The 24993-nt window shown below is 38.5% G+C and overlaps 1 protein-coding gene across 1 annotated transcript in view; it reads left to right on the top strand.

The window, feature by feature from the left end:
• The first annotated feature begins 8328 nt into the window (after positions 1 to 8328).
• The window catches only part of LOC149084372 (uncharacterized), a 52024-nt gene continuing 35359 nt past the window's right edge, over positions 8329 to 24993 (top strand). The window contains exon 1 of the mRNA XM_089234761.1: positions 8329 to 8504. The gene's annotated coding sequence lies outside the window, so the exon portion shown is untranslated. The remainder of the gene's footprint in view (positions 8505 to 24993) is intronic.

Raw genomic sequence — 24993 nt, 5'->3', positions numbered from 1 at the left:
CCTAGGAGCAGGTTTCCTGTGAATCGCGCAACATGATTCGCCCAGCGCGACACACCGTCCACTCACCAATAAGAAAAGCAGCATGACTGTTTTCCAACAGAGAGCAATACGCCTCACGACAGCGCTTCACGTCGGGCGTGATTGGGCCGACTGCTTCTGGAGGAGTTAAATGCGTCGCGCGCCGCGGTTTTTCCGATATTCTCTTCACTCTTGTGTGTTTTCTTTTCCTTCCCTTCAAACCGGAGCATGCAGACGACAGAGTAGCTGATGCCAAAGCCATATACTTTATATAGCCGTTCTGATCTGATGCGCCTCGCTAAGAAAACACAAACGCGTAGCGTGATTATGTAACACGTTTCTGTCGGCGCGAAATAGTCTAATTCGGTTCACGCTGCGCAACAAACCGATTCCTAGAAAAACCCGGCTTTATAGCTCAGTGGTTCAAGTATAACGTCAGTGGATTTTTAGCCATTTTTGACACCCTGTCAGGGGGGTCATTAAAATATTACGTCAGCATCCATGGAGGATGGAGGGGGGGGGGGTTTCGGATTTGCTGACTTTTGATGACGATGGGCGGGTTAAAGGTTGCTAACCCACCCTTTTGTGAAGATATGAAATATTCTAAGCTGCTGACGGAATGGGGGGGGGGGGTCAAAAATGACTAAAAATCTGCTGACGTAATACTTGAATGGCCCCTCAGCAAAACTCGGACCCACCCTCCGTCAGCACTCCCCCCACCTCCCAACGCATGTTGGAATCAGACACGTACGTGGGGGGGGGATGGCATGAGGCACTTATTCCCCCAATGATAAAACGAAAAAAAATTTATGCAAAAATATTTAAAAACAAATTTAATTTGGGAAGAAAATATCTTTATATGTTACTATAATCAATTCCTGTAAACTTCAATACTATTCGAAGGCTAAGAACACAAAATTTTTCTTTTAAGAAATTCATTGGGGGCCCACCCTCTGTGCCGTCTTAATCCACCCTCTGTGCCGGGGTCCTCAGGAAAAGAGGGAACTCAGAAAAACGAGTAGTTGAATCGTTTGAGAATTTTCCCGGTAGGGCCTTAAAAAGTCACTTGGCCCGGGGACCCAAGACGGCCCTGACAAGACACAAATGTCAAACTCAAACTTATGGCCTTCGGGGATATCCGATGTGGTCCACCACCTCAAACCTAATTTTGGCGAAAATGAAGCGGCACATTTGCAGATCGCTTAAGTGGCCCGTTGCACAATTCCAGAAAACTTAAGTAGTCCGTGACACATTTTCAGATCACTCAAGTAGGCCTGTGACACGTTCACGGATCACTTAAGTGACCCTCGAGACACATCTACAAATAACTTGAGTGACCCTCGAGACACATCTACAAATAACTTGAGTGACCCAAGGCACAATTCCAGAACACTTTAGTTGTCTGAGGGGCATTTAGAGATATCTCTTATGTGGAATGTGGCACAATTTTAGGGCACTTAAGCGACCTCCATTGCAGTTCTACATCACTCAAGTTACTCGCGAGACATTCCCAGATTATTTAAGTGATCAACAGCATAGTTACAGATCATTTGAGTGATCAACAGCATAGTTACAGATCATTTGAGTGATCAACAGCATAGTTACAGATCATTTGAGTGATCAACAGCATAGTTACAGATCATTTGAGTGACACGCGGCACAGTTCCAGAGCACTTTAAGTGGTCCGCTACAGATTTCTAGAATACTTGAGCAGCCTGGACATATTTCCAGCTTATTTGAAGGATTAGTGGGGCATTTAGAGATTGCGCTAAAGTGGTTCCATAGAGGAATTATCAATAGGAAGAATGTTAATTTAGGTGCCCACAAACTAGCGAAAGATTCTTCTCGTTTTTGGTGCACCCAGTAAGATGCCATTAAGAATATCTCATATTTTTTTAAAGGGTGGTTGATGACGTAAGCATTATTCAATCCCCCCCCCTTGTCATGAAAAGTCAGCAAACCTGAAACCCAATCCCCCCCCCCCCCCCCCATCGAGGCTGACATAATACTTGACTGGCCCGAAGCAATTTTTTATTTGAATGCTGTTTTTTCAAACTGAATTAACAATCTTTACGGAAATCATGGGCAAATAGGCTGACCATACTTCACAAAGGCAAAATAGGCAAAAATACGTGAAATCCCTAACTATCGCCAAAAAATTATGACAAATGTGTGTAAAACTTTCTTCCTCTCAAACCTAGTAAAACTCCGGGATATCGTTATGGGCGATTTGCTACCCATTGAGTTGTGCCGGAAGTGTGAGTACTGCGCGACCCAACCCACGCGGGTGAAAGGCTTACATCCCGGAAGGGACAGAGCCTGGGTCACGTCTGGTTTGATGAAAGTGTGAGTACCAAACAGTGAGAGCACGCACTCAGACTGTTTGGTGGTCTCCACAGTGGTGGTCTTCAGCCGATGGGGTTCAAATTCCATATGGCCACTCGACCACCACAGCCGATGTGTGCAAGACTGGTAATTATAACTCTAATCGCTGATATAGCTAAAGCTAAAGTAAACGAAGTCATTGCACCCCCCCCCCCCCCACACAAGGGTAGAGCTGACAGCAGTGGCGTCGGAAGTGTTTTGAATCGGAGGGTGCTCGTCTTGCGCATTATGTAGGAAATTTTGACGTATGAATTAATTCAGTGAGTGCTCGAATTCATTCCATAAATTAATGTGAGTACTCGAGCACCCACAGCCTCCGTGGCTCCGACACCACTGGCTGACAGGACCCGAAACATATGCCATCTTTTTCTTTTTTTTCCATGGTATAAATTCACTATAGAAGGACCCGTGAGAAGTCTGACTTGAGGGCTGCCATAGATCCTAGCCTAGGGCCCTGATCTAGGATCTGGGGACCATGAATGAAGCGGCACTACAACTACTGCTACTTAACCGTAAATGCAACGTGTACATATTCCGTTGAGGAATTTTTAACGAATCGGTACCGGAATGTGTGTTCTAAGTGTATGCGTGGCTCCAGTGTATTTATGTTGTCAGAGTTGTACTTGTTCCGTGTTCTGCTGCAAACTGTCTTCCATTTCCTGAAGTGAAGATGGAAAATGATCAATTTTCATGTTATTTAAGTATCATGTTATAGGTCTGCCTGATCTCAACATAGATCAACGAACAAACATAATCAGTGGGAGCTTCCATAAGAGTAAATCGAGAAGCTATCCATACTTGGAATAAGACAATCATAAATACATTATGGGCATTGTATAATATTTTGTCATGTATGTATATGTTGTTTATAATTTTTAATTGGGTTGCTATATTTTAGTAATACAGTCAAATCCCGCTTTAACGAATACCGTTATAGCGAAAATCTCGTTTTAACGAACACTTTTCTAATCCCCCCCAGATAAGTTTACGTAGGGAGATTTTTAAACAACCCGGAATTCCTTCATAACGAATTTCGTTATAACGAAGAGATTTCGACGGTCTCTTGGAGTTCGTTATAACGGGATTTGACTGCATATGACATCCATACTTGTTATGGGCATCTTTTTCTCACCCACCTCGTTGGACCTGTTGTGGCCTTGTATTTGTATAAAAAATGAATGTTACTGATACGATATCTTGTAAATATACACAGAATACAAAATGGAAAGTAAAACCGGTGAACGTCATTAATATGGCAATTACACGAACCCTGGCAAATTATTTTATGTCATCGTATAAAGTTTTCAAATTTTTTTACTTCAACCGGACCGAACAGATCCCGCAAGGGACAAAGCGGGGGCCATGTTTGGTGTTAAGGACCGAACATGTGTTTGATATAAAGCAGTATTTTGTGTTCTTGCTGGTGAAGCCATGTTTCTTCCATATGTTTAAGTGAAGATTGTAAATGCTCGAATTTTCATGTTATTCAAGTATCATGTTGGAGGTCTGCGTGACGTCTGCGGAGAGAATTTTTCAAATCTTGGACCGGCTCGCATTCGCGCCTCTAAGTTGAAAAACCGCAGAAAATCAACTTCACCCGACCACCACTTTGCTACCAATGGGATTGAAACTTGGATCTCCTCACGATGAGTCCAGCACAGTGAAGCGCTACTGCAAATCGCAGTGGATTTTAATGTAATTTAACAACCCCCCCCCCCCCACCTCCTTCGCATACAGGCTTTCGCCAACAAAGTTGAACGATCTGCACTAAAGGTATCGGCAATAAATCTCACAAAATTGTTTCTTTGTTAGGATGTTGGAAATAGAAGGGAGGAAATATAAGTGCAGTAGATTTCTCTTTCGTGAAGTTTTTGAGAAAAAAAATTCCTGCTTGCGGAAAAAATGAATATTTATACAGTTCTACAAAAGAAAGACGATAAAAAGGAAAAAATGCTGAGGTGAACGGGGAGGAGCAAAAAATTCCCGTTAATAGAGCTACACAAATCTTCACGATGATGAGAAAAGAGCTGAAGAAAACAGGAATGAGCAGAAATGAATTTTATCCATTTGCTTTGGGCCGAGATATCTCGTTCCTGATCGTTAAAGGTTTAACAAACGTTAAGTATGACATAAATGTGAGGTGAATATTCATATTTTTAGTCATAATTATCATTTTTTACTTAATGCGTTGGGAAAGCAATTTTAATCCTTGATTTCAGTGGAAAAAAAAAAAAGAACACTATAAGGGAACCCCAAAAAGTCGCATTTGCTCAAGGCCCGAACTTATGAGAAACCATCCCTGATAGTGTGGACCCACCATAAGGTTGTGACCAAGTAGGCGTGGCTTCATGACTTTTCAAATTGAAAATTCCAGCTGGTCTCCCCATTAAAAATGCCTCGACAATGCTATCAATCAAGTTTGCCACTCCAAGTAATGCCTTGGAAATTGTTGAAAAAAAGAAAGCATGACAGGGAATAGTTACATTCTGTTGCAATAATACTGGAGTCGCGCTTTTGCTCATAGATGGCACAGGAGCTAGCTACGCATTTTAGAGAGCTCTAACGTACCATATTGTTATGTTATTGCTTATAATTCCTCTGCAGTTAAATAAAGGTGATTCCGCTTATTATAAACTTTTTTTTTTTTAATTTGAATCTATCGGAAGAACGATTCAATCAATCTTCTCAGCGGCAATCACAAGATATCCCGTCTAATTTAATGCTTTGTATTTCGATAATCACGAGATATCTCGCCTACTTAAAACCCTTCTTATTTCGGTAACGATCAATCCAGAAACTGTGGCTCGATTTTTTTCCCAATACGAGAATGTTGCCCATTCCTTCTTAACCAGTCAATCAGCAACCAGTGGGCGGAGTCAGCTTTTGTTTTCCTTTTGATAGCAGAAGAATGGGAATGTGATGTTTGAAATATAACTTTTCATTCTTTGCTTTGGGAACTTATAGGAATAATGGTACGGTATATAAATACACTAAAATCCCTCGTAAGTCCTGTTTACATGTGCAAGGTTGGGGATTGCTCTGGTGATTATTACATCATAGCAACTTTTTTTGCCCTCATGGGGGAAAGAAGGGACCGAGATCGGTCAAAAGAATCCCATCTTTGTTGCGGAATAACGTGGAAAACTCCTACCTAATCTCCCATAATCCTTTGCGCCGTGAAAACTACTGCGCTAACCCCTCGATGTGGGACTACATGCAATAGCAATCTTTTTTGTGGTCATGTCACCGTTTCTGTTATACCGCTGTGTCAGGATATTTTCTGACAAGAACGAAACGGGTATACAACTATAAACATCCTATGGTACTTTAGGTGGGTATCTTATTGACAAGGGCTGCCGCGCCCTTCTGAAAGTTTGTCTTTCAAAAATTTAAGATTTTTTTTTTTTTTTTTTGAAAAATTCTGAAATTATTTTTTTCATTCAGATATTTTTCAGCATTTCTGTGAATTATGTAATTATCTACGCTTTTTTAGATGTCGATTTTTCTGTCTGAAATACTGTAAAACCCCACTTAAGAAAATACTTATTACCACCACAAAATAATTATTGCCTTTATCAGCCATCTCGAGCCAATCATTTCTGTTCAACCCACGCGACCAGTGACGACTTCCGTAAAGAATGGGGGGGGGGGGGGTTGAATACCTGAATAAATTAAAGGCCATGTATTAAACGTGTTGTAGCGAAAATCCCTGGTACCGGTTACTTCCCTGGATATTTTATTTCCCATGTAAACGGGACTTTAGAGGGGCACCTCTCAGATACGGTCATCCCATTTTACGATACTAATTTCCCCTTGTATAATAAAAGTATGCGATTCAAATCCACATGATTAACGTTCACCCTCCCTTTTACTGACTTGTTGTTTTTTTTTTGTTGTTTTTTTTTTGTGCCTCTGGTGTCCACAAAAGCGAGGTTTTACTGTAATAAGAAAACTAGAGTATTACTGGTCCTCTGTTTATTGTTCTCGAAATTGTGGAAAGGAAGCACAATCACTTGCACAAAATGGGAAAAAGTCTTCTCGAAAAAAATATGTTCTGAGGATTTAGTGATTTCCACTGTGCCATTCATAATGTGGATCAGTGATATTTATAATACCGTAGAAATGGTTAACACTAAAACGGTCAAGAGCAGTCATTTTGACTACTATATGTGAATTGTATAAGTTTTCTCCTTGCGGCTTACGTTGATGATTTTGCTTTTAGGTTTTGTTTCCTATCATTCACTGATGGCACACACAACACAACGTATATTCACGAGTAACATACCGATAGGAAAAAATAAATAAAATAATGTTATTTGTTGCCTCATGTTATTGGGAAATCTAAAAAGTCTATTCGCAGGGACAGCAGAAGTTAATGTATCCAAAATTAAAACACTATATCTCATTTATAAGCCGAATTCCACTATAAAAATTTGATAAAAGATCTATCACAAAACTTGAAAAAAAAACAACCAATAAGCCTACTGGTTACATTCGCTTCAATGTAACCAATACACGTATTGGTTAAATTTTTCAAGTTTTATAAAAGAACTTTTTAAAACTTTTATACTGTAATACTGGCCTTAACTGTAATATAACCTCTGGTTATCAAAATTGAGGAAGCTTATTTCTTTTCTTTCTGATCGTTCACTTGGCGAGATCAGTTTTTGTTTTAGGCCGGGGATTACACTATAAAAGTTTAATAAAAGGTCTGTTACACAATCTGGAAAGAAACCAATAAGCCTTTTGGTTACATTCACTCAAATGTAACCGAGCCGCTTATTGGTTGCATTCTTGAAGGTGTAATAAAGAACTTTTACCAAACTGTATATGCATGCAGGCTTTAGTTAACATTTCATAACTGTTCATGCCATCATCTGCTTTGAAAGCTTCCTAGGAAACGGAGGTCCATTCACGGTGTGTAGAAATGGCTCTTAGGAGACTCAGAATCAGAAAATTTATATCAATAATGATATTTTATCAGTACTAAATGATATGTCAGACAATAAATCTGAGGCTGATATGACGTGTAACATGGGAATGAATGTAAACATGGATAAATAATGGAATTAAAAATTGGTTTTTTATTAGATATATAATTTATTGATTTTATTTCTGTTGAGCTATTGCCACTAACCTTTCCAATCGAATTTGTGGATTTTTTTTCATTTTTTCATATCTGTACTTGCATACAATTCTAGGTGGACCAGAAGTCTTTACCTGTTCTGAAAAAAAGAGTATTTTTAAAAAAAGCTGATAAAGACAAATGGCTTGAAGCATTTAAAAAAGGTTTCTTAAAAACTTTTTTTAATTCCGTTCATTTTAATTTCAGCCTTACGTCCAGTCTTTTTACACCCATGTTACAAATAATATGTTATGAAATGCTACATAGGTTTGACAGCCTCCGCGTCACTAAAGGTGTACATGTAGAAATTTTGTAATTAATTGGAAAAACTTTAGAACCTTCTCTTCCAAATGCTTTAAACCTTTTGTATATTCATAGCATCTTCAATAACTTCAGTTATATTCAATAATTGTTTGTTAAATATTTTGTTCAAATCATGTCAGAGGATTTCTGGACCACCCTGTATTTTATACAATAATGGGTGTAATATAATCGTCATTCAGAATACTGACATTCTTGGAAATAAAACAACTTCAGGTCAACATGGATAGAAAAATAAATGGTTAATAAAACTTTTTAAGTCTATAAAAGCCACTCGAGCAAGTTCGTGTCAAGAACCTTCATCTATCCATTTTCTTTGATGTTCTTTTTTTTGGGAGAAATAGAATAATAACCCCCTCAATACACGGACGGCATCTTTGCTAAACACTCCGCCTTGTTCAACGGAGCATGAGCGCATGCGCGATATTGAGCATTTCATGGTGACGTCGCACGATACGGTTCGGCTACCCAAGAGCAGTGTGTGCTTGCGAGTGCTGTATGCGAGCGAGTCGTGTAATAAGCCCGAAGAATACCATTTGTGCTTGTCAAAGTGCTTGAGACAAAAAAAATCATTTCAAAACAAATATCCATATTTTTCATAAAAATTTTCGATTGAAGTCTTTATACTCAAAGAACTTCGAGTTCTTCTTTGGAGGTAAGTGGAGATTATTATTATTAGTAGAGAGTAGTATTAGTATTATAAGAAATTTGATAGTGTCTTCATTCGCATCATCAAAGGTTGTCGTAGCCTTTCTCAAGAAACGCCATTTAGATGAGGATCAGTGATGGTATTTGCTCTTCAAGGTGCTCTCTTTCCTTCCTCAGATTTAATCAAGGTCCCTTATATCGATTTTTCCAGTAAATTAATATTATGAATATTTTTTTTAAATGATAAGATTGGTGTCTCCGATGCGCTCTATGCAGGTGATGAGGGCATCATCTAAACCTTTAATACCTCTATACAGTTATACAGACTCAAGTACGGGAAATGAATTGTTAAACAAGAACTTTAAAACAAATTAGGCATATTTAAATTGAAAATTAAATCTTTCAGACTACAAAAGCGCTCGAGACTCCGAAGTTCGTGTCAAATTATCAATATGATATTCATTATAATTATTAATAATGATTTAATAGTTATTATAAATTATTTGAAATAAATTGCGAATAATTGAAGAAAAAATTAAGAGCCTTTATAAGTCTCTTCTTTTACTGTTTTAAGCAGAACATCGATTGATTATTCCAAGTAAATTCATAGTGTGAAATTTGTTTTACAAAATAATGAGATTGGTCTAGGAGCCCCCGGATTGGGTCTTGTCAGCTCTGTAGGGGTTTAATCCTTTTACACTGTACAAAAATTTAAGTACAAAAATAAATTATCGTACGAAAAGTGAAAAATATATATATTCGGTATATTAAATTGAAAATTAATGCTTCCAGAATATAAAAAGTCCAAAAATTTGCATCTTTTTATTCATATAATATTTTTTGTAGTTACGAATAATGATTTATAAGTACTTATTATAAATACTTTGAAATTGCATGCGTATTATTGAAGAAAAGGAAGAGCCTTGCACAATTATTCCTATTCCTAATGCACCCCCCTTCCGCCCTCCCATTGGCTTTTCTATTAAATTCATCATGCGGAAATTTCAAATTATATCCTTGGTTTCAGGGCCCCAAGTTGAGTCCTGTCGAGTTTAATCCTTACGCACAGTATACGTAGTTTAAAGACTGTAAATTAGTTATTATCAGGGCCCGGATGTTGATGGCATTTGTATTTTTCAATATTTTTTCACTTTTAAGACTTTCTTCATGTTTTAGGGCATTTTTTGGCATTTTCAGCACTTTTAACTTTCGAAATTTTTCAAGATAAAAATAAGCTACAAAAATTTTAAACAAAAGAAAAATGCATTACTTTCATCACTTAACTTGTATGTTTCTTTATGATGACAGTTTAGAATGAATTCCAGGTATATTTTAGTATTTGGTAAAAAATTCCAAGAGCCAGCGACACTAAACGAAACAATAAAGGAAAATGAATTCAAGAATTTCTGATCCTTTATCGGAGAAGGATCTCCTATATTAAGAGAAAGGAGTTTTCATTATATAAAAGGGAGCATGGTGTAGTACTTGCATGCACTACAGAGGGAATTTTGAAATCTGCAAATTTTGATGCTGAATGACTTTGATCGGTAAGAATGTGCTGCATGCAGTAAGATTTCGTAAGCATTGTTTTACCTTGGGAATATTGAAGACCTTATGACGTACATAAAATCAATCTTCAGCATTCCGGTTTCCACCGTGCAGTCCTTGCAGAAAAGTATGGAGCGTATTGAGATGCTATCGATAAAGTCATTGTGCCTAAAGTAGGGTACGATAGACCGATTTGCCATCATGAAACTGGAAAAAATAATGAGGAAAAAAGCGAACCTATTGCCTGAAGAAAAATTCTTGATGACTTTAGATGAGAATAATCTATGTTGAGAATAAATGTGATTTTCAATAGATGCTATAACAATATTTTTTTTCTTTGACCTCCAGTCGATATAATGGCTGATTCCAGTTTCTAAAGAAATTTGTTATGTTATTTTAATAGCATTTTTCGGGAACATGTCTTTTAATTTGAAGGAATTTTTTTCGAATATTTAAGGCGTTTTTTCGAATTTTTCGGTCATTTTTCAGGATTTTTAGGTCAACAGCATCCGGGTCTTGGTTATCATACAAGAAAATGAAACTCGGGTTTTTTATAAATTGGAAATTAAAGATCTCATAATATAGGAGGGGAGGGGGTGGGACTCAAGAATTTGTATCATATTATCTACGTGATATTCGTTATAATTACTTATAATTATTTATTAGTTGATACTATGAACTGTTTGAAATAAATTACGAATAACTGAGGAAAAGGAAGAGCCTTGCACAACTCCTATTTTATGCGGGCCCTTCGACTGATTTTTCCAGTAAGTTCATAGTTTTTTTAATAACAAGAGTGGTTTCAGGGCCTCCACGGTTGAAACCCATCAGCCTCGTAGTGCTTGATTCTCCTATCTGATATACAGATTTAAATACAGGAAATTAATTACTATATACAGAATAGAAAAAAATTGGCATATTAAATTGAAAATTCAACCTTTCAGAATATAAATGGGGGGAATCATCAATTCCGAACCAAGACTCAAATATTTGTATGACGTTATCTGTATCGAACCGTTATAATTATCATTTTTACGTTCCTCTACATTGATTTCTCAGTAAGTTCATAGTGTGAAAATACGTTTTGAATAATAGATCTGGTCTCAGGGACCATAGGTTTAGCCCTGTTATGTTTAATTCCTCTATACAATATAAACACCCAAGTATAAGAAAGAATCATCAAACAATAACATTAAAAAGAAAACAGCACAATTAAATTGAAAATTTAAAGCTTTTAGAATATAAAAGAGGGTCGTGAGCTCGTGACTCACAATTTGTGCCATATACGATATATATTCATATGATATTTGTTATAATTACGAAAAAGTATCATTTGTACTTATTATAAACGAATTGATATAAATTTAAAATTACTTGAGAAAAAAGGAAGAGCCTTGTATAATTCCTATTTGTGCCGCCTCCTGCATTGATTTTTCCTGTAAATTCATAGTGCAAAAATATTTTCAAGTTGAAAAAAAATTGTTTAGCCAAAGAAAGTTCCCAGGTTTTTCCCCTACGGTGTCCTAATAACCAGTATACAGATTGAAGAAATGAAAATTGATTATTACCAAAAAGGAAAAATTATTATCAGCCTGCGAAATACAATAAAACGATAACGGACACCCATGGGGCGGAAAATTCCGTTGACGGGGAGTGTCCGTTAATGGATTGTGAAATACATTGCGGTCCATATCAATGTAATTCAAAACAGTGTCTTTGAACTGGAATTTTAAGTTATGGAAGTTCCCACAATAATTCGAAATTAAAGTATTTTAAATACGAGGGGGGTCGTTATTCACAAATTTTTCCATACAATAACACCATCCGTTCGTTATAATTACGAATAATTGTTTATTAGTTCTTTTACAAAAGACAGTTTTAAACGAATTACAAATAATTCGAGAAAATGAAAAGCCTTGTGTAATTCCCATTTTTGTGATACACCTCAATGCAGATTTCAATTTGTGTATACAATAAATATGTACATAATATTGTGTGATAGTAGTTCGTTATCATGCATAAATGACTTTCAACAACTTCAAATCATCATAATATGTAATCTGTACCGTAAAATGCTGAATCTTCGTTGGTTTCTCAATTTTTGGAATCAAAATAATTGAAAAATCAGGTGATGCTTGAAAAAAAAAAATTTCCCAATATTTTCAAATTCCCTTCAATATGTCAAATTATTCCTTTCGTAAAATTTGAAATAATTTTTTTCAATAATGCTGGAGTTATTTTTTGTATTGCTAATTCCGAAATTACTATTTTTCACTAGCTCTGAAAATTCTTAGTCTCACTTTTCAGGCCATTTCCTGAAGTTTAGAGAGGTTACTAATGTCTCTACTTAAGCGTCTCACGCCACAATATGTGAAATAAGTGAGACAGTGTCGTGTCTCTAGGGGTGTGAATGGTAACATGCCTTCCCGGTATGCAAGAAGGCCTGGGTTCGAGTCCCGGTGGAGTCCAAGATGGCTTTTCTTTCCGAGTTGACCTCAGCATAATGTTCTGAAAATATCTGTTTCCTTGATATATGTTAGGCTGGGAAAATGTCGTCATCTCCTTTTGTTCTATATTATTTTTCTCTATGTTTATTATTCTATAATAATTTTCTAATGTAAAAACTTAAAAAATGAGGAAGTATAAATAAGGTGGATCTCCCCCCGTGCTCTAGGATAGAATTTCTTCCCCTTGTGTTTGTATGTGGCAGACGTTGCTTCATGCATACACATGTAATAAAAGACCACAAAAATTTTTTGTTGCACCGGGCCTCAAAATCCTTACACCCGACACTGTTCATACATTTAGAGTGTTTCTAAAAATGTTCGCACTGTTTTATTCTTCCATAACGTGCTATTCAAGGTGTACCGAAGGGAAATGAAACGCTCCACATCACGAAATGTTACCGGTATCCGAGTAATAATGATATTAGTGGCGCCGTCTCGTATGTATACGGCTATTGCTTTTTATACCCGGTTGTATGAGTCACAATCCTTTTATTTCCCCCCCCCCTCCCCATTATTATTATTCAAAACACGGGAGAGAACTTTAGAGAAGCTGAAAAACGGTGGTAAGGGCCTGTCTGATCAATGGCATCTGCCCAAATTAGTTTTGTCCCCCGTGAAGGGACCACGTGCGTGTTTGATATTCGAGGGGAGAGAAGCGATAGATACAGTACAGAAAATTGTGATATGCTGCACCCTGTAGTCAGTGTGACTCTCCCGGTTTCAGTGAGTCACTACTGGCCATCAAAATCCTCCTCTTCCCATTCAACTTTGTGTACTGCGCTTGAAATTCCTCACCACCACCCATTGCGTATCAGATCCAGGCATGCATATAATTTTCTGTATGATTCAAATCCGAGGGATTTGACTCTGTCACTGTTATCCATTTTTCCCCCTTCTTCAAGTACTCTCAAGCATATTCTCTCTACTACTTTAAAGTTGATTTTAAAAGCTCTCACTGAATTCATGATAGTTACTGTGTGCAATGGAACCTCTTCTGATGACGAACACCCCCATGTTACAGAATTTTTTTTTCATTTCTGGGAAGTTTCCTTCAATTGTAGCGAAAAGCATTGAAGCCCTATTCCACTCTCTGGCTTCGTTCGGACGTCATGTACCCAGGAGCTGCTCCAGGATGCGGTTCAGGAATCTGACATTTTCACTTCAGAATGTAAAGACAGATGGCAGCACCTCCATAACATGAAGCTTGCATAATTCTGACAACATGTTAGAGCCACACATACACTCTTACTCCTCAGAGGAATATTTACGAGTTGCTGTACGGTTAAGTAGTAGTAGTATTGTACTTACGTGACTTAAATGAACACGAAGGCATCTAGGACAAGATGGCGGGTCACTGCTGAGATAGACTCGGTTCGTTACAAATAAAAGCCTAAACCTATGACAGTATTTTTATCTGTAACGAACAGAATTAACTTTAATTATCTAAGAGAAGAAGAATAAATTGTTTTGCCGATACTGTCTGGCAGTCGGGCTGCTTATGGATTGCCCTAGTGCCCTAAAAAGATTGCACGCAACAAACAAACACATCAAATATACTTATACAATCTTATCGAAAGCTCATACTTAAAATGTCACAGGTGAACACCATTAATTGGAACATAACGGGTGAAGTTCATACAATTTATCATTCTTTTTTCCTGATGGAAAGTCAGAATTAGTTCACGTTTCTTGTGAATAAATCTAATTAGTTCCTTAGCGATTCACGTAATTAATCAGTCAAGATCGATAGAACACACATTCCGGGGTATATAAATATGATTTTTCCTCTTGTTCGCCTTTCCGGCGCCGGCGAAAAAATCGAATAGGAAAAGGTATTTCTCTCTGTACAGTAATTCGCGTTATTTTTCTAATAAATGTTAGAGTGACTGGAACAGGGTGAGAATAAACTGATTAACGTTAACTGGATAAATTAATTAATCGATTAACATTTGTTAGAGGACTGAATAAACAGGAAACATTTGTCTCCCTTTTATTCCAGGCGCAGAAATCTCCATCAGTTTCCATCATATGCAGCATAAATTAATTTCTTATTTAGTCCGATGGGTATCTACGCAATTAAGTTATTGCTGTTCAATTCCCTCTGGTTCTTCGATTTAAAATAGCTTCTGGGGAAAGAGACGCGATATAGTTTTATAGCCATAGACAGTGCGGCCCTAAAGCATGGGCCCACCCGGGCACTGCCCAGGGGCCTCACAGAAATGAGATCTGGTTGAAATTTTGAAGAATTTGTCTGGTAGGCCCTCAGACAAATCACTTAACAAGGGGACCCATGATTCTCTTAAGACGACCCTGGCCACAGGTAGAAAGAGACTTTTATAGCCATACTAGCTGTTACCCACGGCTTCGCTCGCGTCGATTTGGTAATCTGAAAATTTTTCAACGATGATTCCCTCCAATAATATTTCAATCCCTCGTGACCTCCTTGGGGGTTACATTTCCAGAAATCCCGTCTCTTGGCGAGTCTCTATATTACAAAGTATAAGACTGAACGAATTTTATATTTATAGCTTTCAGCGCTTTGGACTCAGCGATAATTGCCCCGTATAACTTTTGACCCTTTCCAAGGGGATGACCCTCATGACCCTCCTTACAGTATGAATTTTGAAAAATCCCTCGTTAGTGAGCTTTTACGTTACAAAATAAAACTACCGACCAAATTTCATATCTATAGCGTCAGCAATTTCGGCTCAACTACCCCATATAACTTTTGAGCCCCCCCTCGTGGCCATTTTAGGGGCTGAATTTTGGGAAACCTCTTCTTAGTGAGTCGGCGGTTTTTGAGGATTTTTTTTCCTGTTTTAAAAAAATTCCCGCGACCTAGCGACGCCAACTCTGCAAACCGTTCTTTATTTCAGTTATTTTTTCGGTTTTTATTCATTTTTAACGTTTCTACGGACTTTTTGCTCACCCTGTATATAGAGATAATATCCTGGGTAATGAAAACCTGACGGAATTCAGCAAGGTTAAAATATCCAAAGAGTGAAACTGTTACTTAATTGTTTCGTCCATATCTGTATCGCACTTCCTCAGTAGGGACGGAGAGCTAGTCAAGTTGACCGTGACAATTCAAGAATTTACCATCTCATCCAAGGATGATGTCATTCTCCGCTATCGATAAGAAGGTTTGAACACGGTCCATGTACGGTCCCGTTCAGTGCACACGAGCTCTAAGGAAAGATCGGGATTCGTTTCCCTTGTAGCTTAATGGTCTAGTGCGCTCATCCGGTAAGTGAAAAGACGTGAGCTCCACTCCTCGCAAAGGCAGTTGAATTTTCTTTCTTTCCTGAATTCATCTTCGCATCAGCCAGCTGTTGAAACTTTCGTATGTATTGGCGTACGCAAGGGGGGGGGGGTTCTAAGCCCTCCCCCTTGAGCCAAGATTATAGTGTTATTTTGCAGAAAAAACTTAAACCCCCCTTCCCCAGAACAGAAAAAAAATCTGAAACACCCCCCCCCCCGAGAAAATTCTGCGTATGCCCATGTTCGTATGTATCATCTTCACTCCAAAACATGCATGTGTTAGATGGCAGCACCTGCAAGAACACGAAACAAGCACAACTCTGACAACATAAATGCGTTGGGGCCGCGCATATATACAGGGTGAACGTACCTTTTCTAACAAACGAAAGGGGGTGATAGACGATAGATTTCAAGTGGAACATGAAACTCCCTACCAACCCTGCCCTATCTCGAACTGTTTTCGAGTTATAGGGAATATAATTATGGAAGAAAATGTGTCAAGCATGAAAACCTAAAGTTGGGAAGTTTTTGCAAGGCATACGTACAAACTAAGCACATATTTGGAAAAAGCAGAAAACTCCGATAAGGTGACATCATTTTCATCAGAATATCTAGCTTTAATAGCGAGCTACAATAGCTGAAAGATTGGCGAAGTTAAAAATCGAATTGTCACTAAAATTTTTGATCGCCAAGATTGCCGAAGTGCAAAATCGAATTTTCGCCAATCTACTAAAATTTCTACTTCGATAACGCTGATTTCAGTGATATGTATTGCAAACAAAATGCTAAATTTCTCCTGAACTAGAACACCGATTTGGTTTATTGTAGACTGTTTCGGAAGCTGGTGCTTCACCGGTTGTAGCTAGAAGAGTGTTTGCGGAATTGGCAATTAAAATTTCGGCAACAAATTCAATTTTGAACTTTTCTAATCTTTCAGCGCTTGTAGCTTGCCACTAAACCCAGATATTCTTATGGAAATGGTGTCATCTTACAGGCTTTTTTATGTTCTTTGTAACTATGTGCTTAGTTTTCGTGTAGATTTTGCGGAAACTTCACAATGGTTTTTTTTTCAGACTTGATGCATTTTTTTCCCATAATCGGTTATCCACCATAACTTGAAAATGGTTCGAGATAGGACAGGTTTGGTAGGGTGTTTCATGTTCCACTTGGGCTCGTCTGTCACCCCTTTTCATTTGGCAGAACATGCCACGGTCACCCTGCATATATGCACACACAACACGTTCCTTCATGTACCGATTCGTTAGAAATTCCACCGAGGAATGCGCACGAGATGCATGTACGGTTAATTCATTAGTAGTAGTCAAGTTGACTGAGTAACCAATCATTTAGGAACAGCCGTGAAGACATGACTCAGCTCAAGTAGGACAAACATCACAGGTGTACGAAACGTTTTGAAGTAATTACTCCACTGGTCCCGAGCCTTTTCATCGCAGTTAAGAATGTCAAGTGACCAGATTTTTTTCCCAGGGGTTAATCTACAACTAGTCAGTCTACTACTACTATTACTACTAAACCGTATATGCACCTCGTAAACATTCGTACAAGAAATTTATAAAAAAGTAGTACATGCAGAAACGCGCGCGTAGCCTAACGTATTTATGTTGTCAGAGTGATGCTTGATTTCATGCTATACCGATGCTGCCATCTGTCTTCCATATTTTGAAGTGAAAATAGCAAATGCCTGGAATTTTGTTTTTCCCATGTTATGTAAGTATTTTGTTAAAAGTCTGAGGTTAGTTAATCTATTCGAGTTGAAATGGTCTTCATATGGTGTCCAGCTTATGGTGTGCGTCGTAATAGGTCTGTTGAGCATTTGCTAAAGTAAAATGTATTCGAGACGATTTCTTGGATTCGAAACTAGTCCCTGTAAGATGCTTTCTTATGCTCTAAAAGTCATTATGAAATGTTATTCCAAGCACTGATAATCCTTGCGAGAAGCTTTCCTGGGCTCTCTCTGTAAATCCTCTTGAGAGGCTTTTGTGAACTCTACCTGAGCCCTAGCAATCCTTGTGGTATACTTTAGATCCAAAAAAAATTCTAGTCACGGCCCTGACATAGGATAACATTTCTAACGTACTTAAACTGACTTACTTTGCCTGCAGCAAGGCGAGAGGTTTTCTTTCTTTACCCACAGAAGGGTTTTTTTTATTTCATGAGAGTTACTTTTATTGTCAGAGGCGATTTCGCCACAGGAATTAGATTGTGTTGTTTGTGCATCCTATTTTCTTCATTTCTGAATGGAAGAAGCAACACCCCCACTATTATTTTGCTGAGCCATTGTTAATTAAAATATCATCTGCTCTGCTTGGGGGCAACTTGGATTACTATAATTTGGGAATTTCGACGGCGACTGGTCAAAGTGTGTAAAAATGGGTGGGGGGGGGGGGAAAGAGATATACTGTATGTTTCAGAGTGAAAAAAAAAAATTCCCCAAAAAAACGGGATTACGGAAACCCGAAAAAGAGGACAAAAGGGCGAATTTTCTAACGGAGGACGCTTGAAATGACATCAAAAAGGAGGACGTGTGGTAACCCTATATTAGAATGGCATTAAATTACCTTGTGGTTTAATTCGTTCAAATCCAAGAACTTTATTTTGCCAGTGATTTTCCTGCAGGAGAATTTCAGGTTCATATCTGCCTCTATCCATTGAAATATTTTGCAATGCAACGTTTGGGTTGGTAACAACTGGGTTGTAGCAACCCCAGAGAGAGTTTCCTATATATTGGAATATTCCATAATAATGCTTCCATCGCGGAAGAGTTTTGGATTATTTGTCCGGAGAAAAAATAAACCGAAATTAAAGCGAAAAAAAAAATTACAGCTTTCAATCACTGATATTCATTGATCCGTAGACTTCATCCTCCACAATTTTTTTTTATGGAGTGAATGGTCACGTGCTTTTACAGGGCGTGCGGGGGCTGGGGGGGGGGGGAACACGAGCAATACAAAAGCTTCGGTCCATCAATATCTGCCGTACCCTATCCCTTTTTTAGAGGCGCGATAAATTCTACCAGAATGGACACCACAATGCCCTGTGACAGGCTCAAAGGCAAGAAAGACGGATTACGACGTCTACTCGATGTGTGTTATCACGAGAAATCCATTCCCATGGAGAGTATTTCCCTACTCTTTTTTTTTCATATATATACACTGTTATATGACGAAGCTAATAACGTGAGTGCTTCTTTAAAAATTCACATGTTAAAAGCGTGGGGAGAAGAAGAAAAAATCTTTTGATGCATCGAAATCAATGATTGAATGAACTCTGAAAGAGTTTTGACGTCATGGTCCCGGGAAAGAAAAAAAATTTATCGTTGATTATTTTCTCTTCACTTGGTTCAGAAACTGATTATAAGTTTTAGAAAAGCCTCAGTTCCATCTCAGAGAGAAATGCGTTATCAAATTAAAAGGTTATTTTTTTATAGCAGCAGAAAAAACCATTCCTCAGCACATTTTACAATGTCAAAATGTTGTGCAGTGCAGGTTACGTTGCGTGTAAATTACATCAGGATGGCATTATGCATTCGGAGCGATAGAAAGGTTCTTGATAAAAAGCGGTACGAATGGGCTGGTCGTCTATATATACACAGGGTTATTCAAAACTCAACGTACAAACTTTTAGGGGAGGTAGAAAACACAAAAACAGAATTGCATGGGAATGTATGACCGGAAACCCCAACCTGATCAGCTGGAGGATAAACGAAGATCCAGAAATGACAAGCCAGTAATGAGGGGAAAACTCTTTGTTTAGCTTTACACGAGGACAGTGCGTGCACACGTTAAGTTTCACAGCGTAAAGTTCTTACCATCCACAGTTATTCATGCTTCACAACGGCGACGCATTGATTGTCGATCCCTTCCAAAAATACCCAGCATTTCACGGACGTTTGCAGCTGCGACGGAGATTCTTTCGATTAGGTCGGTGTCAGAGTCAACGGGCGTCTCGTAGACCATGGCTTTCAGGGGTCCCACACAAGATGTGAAAGTATTGCTAAATAGAGAGCTTTTCTACCCATTAATTGACTTGTCATTTCTGGATCTTCGTTTATGCTACAGCCGATCAGGTTGGGGTTTCCGGTCATAAATTCTTATGTGATTCTGTTTTGTGTTTTCCACCTCTTTTAAAAGTTTGTGCGCTGAATTTTGAATCACCCTGTTCAATGTTTCAACCCTTTTTCAACCCATGGCTCCCTATTGGAGCACATTTTTTCCGTGGCCTCCCCGTTTTATCCATGGTCCCAATAACTAAATTTATAAAGGACAAAAAATATTATAAATCAGGTGCCTCCCGAGAGCCAAATTATTTGCGAAAATGTGTCTATGTAAAATACGGGACGATCCAATGAATTTACACAGTGAATCGACCCTCCCGGCACATCACCCTGAATCCAGACTGTTAGATAGTACCGCTTATCCCCCCCCCCCGGACTGATGAAAAAAGCAAATTACTTCCGTTTCTTCAAATGAGATCTAACTAGGCTAGAGTTCTTTAGCTCCCTTTTGTGAGCTTACTTCCTTTTCGTGAGGGTTTTATGTATGGCCGTCTCAACATCACTAGTCCAAGGGAAAAGTGATGTTCTGGAGGCCCACCCCCACACTTGGCTAGAGAAGTAACGGCTTACTTAATCACATTCGAAAATCATAGCACCAGATTTCATCATGCAGGAGCCCTATGGACATGAGGCCCAGACTTTATGTGCTTGCCCTCTCAGCAAACAACTAATCCTCTCACCAAAGTTTTCTAGGAAGTGCTAGAACACTCTTCCTACAGCCTGGACCGATCACCTTTGTAACTTTCGTTATGTCTTCCCCACTTTCCTCAGAAAATACATGAAAAAAAAAACGGAAGTTATTATATTTCTTTTCACCGCTCACCAACTTTCGGTCATATCGTCATACAGCGATTTACTACCGATCGAGTTGGGTCGGAATCTTTCTTTACAGAGAAAGGCATGTTATTATACGTCCGTGATCGTCTCCAACACGGAATGAACTTTCGGTGAGAGCGTATTGACAAGGCTCCATCTATCTCCATCGCCTCAGGTTCGATGGGGAAAGAACTTTGTTTTGCCAATCGCTGGGATCGAACCTGTGGACCTGATGGTCATTATCGATCGCTGTTGCGAGAAAACAGATTGGTTGCTCTGACAAACCAAGGCCTTTTGGTTTCAATCGAAACAAGGCTCACCCTCCAACGGATTTCTGACCCTTAGAGATATCTGTGTTTTTACGCTCTGGCCCTGAGTATTAATTATTGTGGAACCTAAATGTGTATTTATATAAGTTTTGTACATGTGTGTCTTCAGATGCTGACACCTACCTTCTAAAGACGAAATTGGCAACGAATGAATATTCTGATGGATGTAAAGGAAACAGTTATTTTCCGGATATTATGCTGAGGTGAACTCGGAAAGAAAAGTCATCACGTCTCCGCCGGGACTCGAACCCAGGCCCTCTTGAATACCGGGCAAGCATGCTACTATCTACACCACTGGAGACATGACCCTGCCTTACTTATTTCACGAAACTGTGGAGTGAGGCACTGAAGTAGAGGCATCAGTAGCCTCAACTTCAGGAAATGGATCCCGGGTGGGACGGTTTTGAGAGAGATAGATGGCTTTTTTGATTCTGATGTGAGTCTAATTTAAATACTTTAACGTACATTTCCCAATCCAGCCAATTATTTCTGGTCCGGAGATTTTCCCACACATGCACCCTTAATACAAAAGGGGATCAACTCTACGATGGGCCGGTTTATTAGGAAACGAAACGTAGCCGCTCAAACGCCGCTGTGGGGTCATGTGTGTGTATTCTGATGTATTCGCACCGCGAGGACCCTCCAACGAGAGCAACGGCCCAGTGATGATCAGATGCAGTTGGTTTTCTGTGGTTCCCAACTTCAAGACCGCAATGCGGAACGAGCTCTACGTTGAAAAGTCTCCCACAGACCTACAATGGTACTACAGTCGAATCCCGAAAATATCTTTTTAACGAACACTTTTCTAATCCCCCAGATAAATTTACATAGGAACAATGCAAAAACCTGGAATTCCTTTACAACGAAATTTTATTATATAGTAATTTCTTCGGTCTCTCTTGGAGTTCGTTATAGAGGGATTCGACTGTAATACTTAACTTTCTCCCTTTTCGTAAGGGTTTTGTGCATGGCCGTCTCAACATCACTGGCTTACGCTTCAGCCATAATTTGAAACATAGATGATTCACAGCACTTCATACGCACTCTTATACGCAATTTAGTTCAAATAGTCTCTACGCAGAGAGCAGGCAGACTTTCAACAGGATGCTTACAGAACATGAAAACTTACTCAGGCAGTCACCATTTCCACTTCAAAATATGGAAGGCAGATGGCAGCATGAGGAAAACACGCAAGAAGCATGTAACTCTGACAACATAAATATATTAGTACCACGATATTGCGGAAATTTGATAAATTGGTTATCATGCATGATTTCCAATCGCCTCAGTAAGCTTGATAAATTTATCACTTTTAAAGGCGATTATGCATGAGGGACCATTCAAGTATTACGTAAGCATATTTTCAGCCATTTTTGACCCCCCTCTCCCCCTTGTCAGCAAAAGTCAGCAAGACACTGAGTTATTTTTTGGTATGTTCGGAAAAATTGGTTAAATCAGAGTTCGTGTCCGGTTCAGACTCTGGCTGATAAGTACGGTCATCTAAATAATAAATCTCATCACGACAATGGGACTGATTTATCATATTTACCAATACGAGATGGCGATTATGCATAATACCCGGTGAATGTGTTGAATTTAGTACGATTTATCCATGTTTACCAGCCACGCTTGGAAATTATGCATAATCGACGATAAAAGTGATAAATTTAGGGAAATTTATCAGACTTATCAAAATGGTCAACGATTATGCATTATAACCGGATTTATCACATTCACCGTGACATATACACGTCCTAGCTCCCGATTCTAATAGGCTGTGTCGGGAGATGTTTTGAAAATTTCTACATTAATGAGCACGTAAGTAAATATTGATATACAACATTAAAAAAAATCAATTCTTGTTTGTTTTTAATATTCACGTCCGTTCCGAACAAATGTATCCGAATATGTGACAAAATCCGAATTCGTGTCATCGCTGGATCGATACCCCTCGAAGTAAAAATACAAGAAACCATCACGGTATAGGTTCCGTTCGAAGCATTCAGTGCTCCAGGAAGTCAGAGAGAGTTTCGGATGACGTTTCTTTTCTCATACGATCCATTCCTTAGGTGATAAATAAAATGAGGAAATATATATGTGAGAACTTTAGCCCTTAGTATAAGCCGAGAATCTCTTGCCTTTGAAAAGGGTTCTTCTCGATTTTCTTGGTTCCTCGCAATCAATGATCGGTTTCTAAAAATAGACGCGAATACCAGCATCATACATGTAAGACGTTAGAGGAGGAAGGAGCAAAGTCCTCCTTCTTAAGACGATTTCTTGGATACTTTATATTTTTTCGATTTCCGATGTGTACGTAGCAAATATATTTATTTATTGAAGAAGATATTCAAACTTTTTATATTCGTTTCTTTTGATCTTGCTTTTGAGAAAATAAAAGGTTTTTTTTTCTATAGAATGGGTGACATTATTTACGAGGTACAGATGACTGGATATCAAGCGAAAATAATTAGAAAGAAAAGTCACATTCCTCTGTGGGGAATCGAACCACCAATCTCGGGGGGGGGGGGTTCTGAAAGTGCGAGGTTGGTGGTTCGATTCCCCACAGAGTAATGTGACTTTTCTTTCCAATTATATTCGATTGGTATCCAGTCACCTTTACTTGGTACAATTAGCGGAGAGGGGGCTCATCGTTTCGTTCTAACATTATTTTTTATTTAATTGATTATTTTACTTTCCTGTAATACAGTATTTATTTCTTAACCCCTTTCCGTGGTTTTTCAAATTTTACTGATCCGCATTGTAACTGCCGCAATGGAAATCACTAAAACCTCTGAAAAATTCCATACCTTTTTCCAAGAATATTTTGTCTAATTTCGCGTAGAGTGATAGTGCTGGGCTCGGCAGCACAAGCACTGCCGAACCCAGCTATGTATTTGAGTAGTACTTCAACATCTTCTTCAGTGTCCCCTTTTCACGATTAATTTTATTTCTTTAGTGGAGAATTGGTTCCGTTCGCCCCCTCGAGGAAGCAAGTGGAACCTGACTCGATTGTACTTCAAAATCATTCGTAAAACGATGATTCTCATAAATGAAAGAAGTTTAAACAAAGGAAAAAAAATATTTGAACTATAAAAAGCCCAAACGTTTTATAAAAAAAGCTAATTTACAACTTTAGTGTGCAGAAAACTCGCAATGCTAATTAATAACTTTGGAATGTCAAAAACTCACAGTGTAAAAGTCTCCCCCCCCCCCTTCCCAGAGAAAATATTATCCGACATTGTATGAAGCAAATCAGAAGGGCAATGCGAAATTTGCGAAAATGCGAAGCTATGGAGTAATTGTAAAGGCATTGGGTTCCATTTGCCACCGCACGATGAAAATGTGGGGAAAGTGTGTGTGTATGTATAAATCTCTTAATTCCTACTTTATCTAAAAAGATATCATAATTAATATTAAAATGACAGATGAAGTGATTAGAAAGGAAGGAATTGGTTCCAAAATATTGATATTAGGCCAACTAGCACTTTCAGAAATAATCGAAATGTGAACTGGGCACAACAGTTATTGCCTTGACCACAACCCTAACTTCTCCACATGAAAGCTCCTTGTATTCTCATTTGAGTGGATTTCGTACCAATTATACAATTGTTACTGAAAAAAAAATGGAGTAAGTATGAAAAAGAGAAAAATTCCGTAGGAGACCGTTCCTAGAATGATTGAATTTTACAAATCATGTGGGGTTTCTCTTACCCCCCCCCCCCCCGATTTCCACTTGCCACAGTTTACCTGGACGTACTTTTTTACATTATTACGTGCTAAATATTATTCTGTACAAAGATCCATGGCCTACGTCTTATCGGCACAAAGGATACACGGAACACAAACGGTTAATAACCCCTGGGTTACGGAGAGATCCACGGGAAAGGCGTGCGCAGGAAGGAAGGCATTAAAAATTAAAAATCTTTTTAAAAAATCTTTTTTTTTGTTATTTAATCAAAT

This window comes from Pholcus phalangioides, unplaced genomic scaffold (assembly GCF_987345545.1).
Source record: "Pholcus phalangioides strain wild (caught in Gottingen) unplaced genomic scaffold, Ppha-v1.0 ptg000008l_1, whole genome shotgun sequence".
Taxonomy (NCBI): domain Eukaryota; kingdom Metazoa; phylum Arthropoda; class Arachnida; order Araneae; family Pholcidae; genus Pholcus; species Pholcus phalangioides.
The sequence above is the reverse complement of the archived record's forward strand: the minus strand, read 5'-3'. Positions and strand labels throughout refer to the sequence as shown.